This window comes from Aplysia californica, unplaced genomic scaffold (assembly GCF_000002075.1).
Source record: "Aplysia californica isolate F4 #8 unplaced genomic scaffold, AplCal3.0 scaffold00358, whole genome shotgun sequence".
Classification (NCBI taxonomy): Eukaryota; Metazoa; Mollusca; class Gastropoda; order Aplysiida; family Aplysiidae; genus Aplysia; species Aplysia californica.
The window spans coordinates 663,532-666,556 of record NW_004797628.1 but is presented as its reverse complement, the minus strand read 5'-3'; the positions used below and the strand labels follow the sequence as shown (position 1 = coordinate 666,556).

Here is a 3,025-nt window from a genome sequence, read left to right as displayed (position 1 = left end):
ACGACGATAAACTCGAGCAGAAATCTCGTAAGTCCTTTTTCTTTGTAATTATTCATTTTACTACTCCAAACAACATGTGAGAAGGTGAAGAATCATATTTTATGTGTAAAAGTTGAAAAGTTTTCTAAAATATTAAGAAATAAAAGAAATAATTAGTTTTTTTGCTTCTCTGTAAAATTTTGTCAGTGGCGCTTAGGGGGTTGGTGCACGACGGCAACGATATGTTACCTCTAAAGTATGGAGTTCCTCAGGGTTCAGTCCTTGGCCCTGGTATCTTTAAAATGTACACGCAAAGTCTGTCATCAATAATTTCTTAATATGCCCTCAATTATCATCTTTACGCAGACGATACACAGCTGTATGGATTCACTACAACTGACAATGTACACAATCTAATAGATAGAATCACCAGATGTATCAATGGCATTAGAAAATGGATGCTAAAGAACAAATTAAAATTAAATGAGGATAAGACCGAAATGTTATTTATTCGTAGCAGCGCATGCAATGAAATCGACAACATCAGTATAAACATCAATGGCCATGAAATACCAACCCAAACTACAAAAAAAAATTTTGGTGTAGAGCTAGATCAAGATATGTCAATGAAATCTCATGTATTCAATCTTTGTATAAATCTATATCTCCAAGTGAAGAAAATAGGAAGCATTAGAAAATATCTGTTGATGTCACCAAAACTTTAATAACATCACTTATATTGTCAAGGCTTGATTACTGCAATTCCTTACTTACTGGTGTATCTGATGAACAGTTTCAACAACTACAAAGAGTACAAAATATTGCTGTCAAAATAATTACTAAGAAACTAAAGCATGATCATGTGACTCCTATTTGAAAAGAACTACACTGGCTCCCGGTGAAAGAGCGTATCATATACAAAATCTGTTCAATTTGCTACAAGTGCTTACATGATCTATTACCTGATTACCTAAAACAGTTTTTAACACCCTATGTACCACCTGGAACGCTCAGATCATCAAGTGACAAAACAACCCTTGTTAAACCTAAAATAAATTACAAATCAAATGGCCAACGCTCTTTTTCATATTTTGCCTCACTTGTTTGGAATAGGCTTCCAAAAACTATCAGAGAAGCAGAAAATCTAGAAATTAAAAAGAAAAAACTATAAGTTTTTTTTATTTTGATCATATTTCAATTAGACAAAATCCATCCACACTGTAGATCGTCGTGAGTTTGTATGCGTATAGACGTATGTGTGTATGTGTGTGTGGGTGCGTGAGTATGTGTGTGCACGCGTATGTAATACTATGTGCCTATAAAATTGATTTGTATTTTCCATAATATGTTTTTCTTGTTAAGCGCATAGAGCATTGCATAAGTGGATATGCGCTATATAAATGCAATCCATTATCATTATTTATTAAATGGAACAAACTGATTCCAAGCCCAACTATCAGGAGGCAAAAACACTCATCAAATCAGCAATCCATGCCCAATGGAATGAGACGAACACACAACACAGAAGAAAGGACTCAATCCACCAGATCCCAAGAGCCGACCAAGTGATAATCTTCAGACTCAGAACAGGACACAACAGGCTGAAGCATCACATGTTCTCCCGATTCAAGATTGGTGATGGATCCAATTGTCCCTGTGGTGCCAGCCCCCTATATACACAGCATATTCTCCAGGACTGCCCACTACTGGACACAGCAAGACAAAAATAGTGGCCTCAACCCGGGGACATGCACCAGAAGCTGTATGGCAGCCCTTTCCACCTGGGAATCACTGTGGAGTGCATCAACACTTCATCCCTCACCATCTTTTCTAACGTGATGAACGAACAAGAAGAAGAAGTTCACTCAATGAAAGATGAAAATAACAAAACAACATTAAAAAAACCTCTTCCAAAAAATGAGCAAATCGATTTAGGCGGGAATGGGTAACGTTATAAAGCATCTACATTATCAAGTCACCAGTAAGATCTTGTCCAGACCAAGTCACTACTAAGCTCTTGTCTAAACCATAAGGCAAACAATTCAAGAAGAAATAATTGTACAAAAAGCAGTCACTCAGTACTAGAGAAATGTTTAAAGAAATTGTTATTTCACTTATAATACTTATGTTTCATCATTTCTTTTGCTCTTTACATTTAATACAAACAGGCATGAACAATTTCAATGGCATATTCCTTGCAATTGAATTTTGACAATAATTCATCTTCAGACAAAAAGTAACCAAAGATGAAAACTGACAAAAAAAACCCAACCACCCTGTATGTTTTTACCTTTTTATCCCATATCAAAACAAAACCAACTTTTTCAATGGAGTCAGCTGATGGTATACGAACAGTTGTTTATGTTTAGCATATGAAGAAAATGTCAAGGCGCAGGGTCCTAGATATTGGCATATTATATAAGAAGAGCTGATGGAAAATTTCTATAGGATAATCACAAAGAAACAAACAATCTTGAAAGAAGCAGACCTTTTCATATCACAAAACTGAATCTCTCGAATAAAGTATAGGTCAGGTTGGTCCTTGAAGAGTAAGGAAGTATTCTTCAAGTGTAATCTCATCATCAGGAACCTGTTAGAATAGTGATAGAAAATGAAAAATACTAAGTTCATGCACAAATAATTTGAAATTTATTTTCTCACATATATGTATAAGCTTTCATAAAACAGCATGATTTTTTATAAGATTTTCAAGTACAATACTCGACTACTGCTTAGTACTACTGCCCCACTTTATCAATGTATTTCAATACCTCGCCTAACGCAGACAAATTGTCAACCACAGTGAACCAAGCACCGCAGACATCAGAGTCCAGAAAAACCTTGCAACCACCAAAAGGAGAAGGAATACCTAGGAAGTGTCATTCAAGGCATAAAAGTAAAAGCCTCTCGTCTAACTGAATCCATTGATGAGTAGCCTTGGACCTGACAAAATAGATTCAGCTATAAGCAACCCTAACTAAAGCATCTTTGCATATTTCTCTCTTTCAGCCGCCCCCCCCTCCACGCAATTACTAGATATTTCGCA

The 3,025-nt window shown here is 35.8% G+C and overlaps 1 protein-coding gene across 1 annotated transcript in view; it reads right to left on the bottom strand.

Annotated features, from left to right (window-relative positions):
- Nucleotides 1-1,160: 1,160 nt before the first annotated feature.
- The window catches only part of LOC101850659 (sepiapterin reductase), an 11,499-nt gene continuing 9,634 nt past the window's right edge, over nt 1,161-3,025 (bottom strand). Inside the window, exon 4 of the mRNA XM_005103103.3 lies at nt 1,161-2,569. The gene's annotated coding sequence lies outside the window, so the exon portion shown is untranslated. The remainder of the gene's footprint in view (nt 2,570-3,025) is intronic.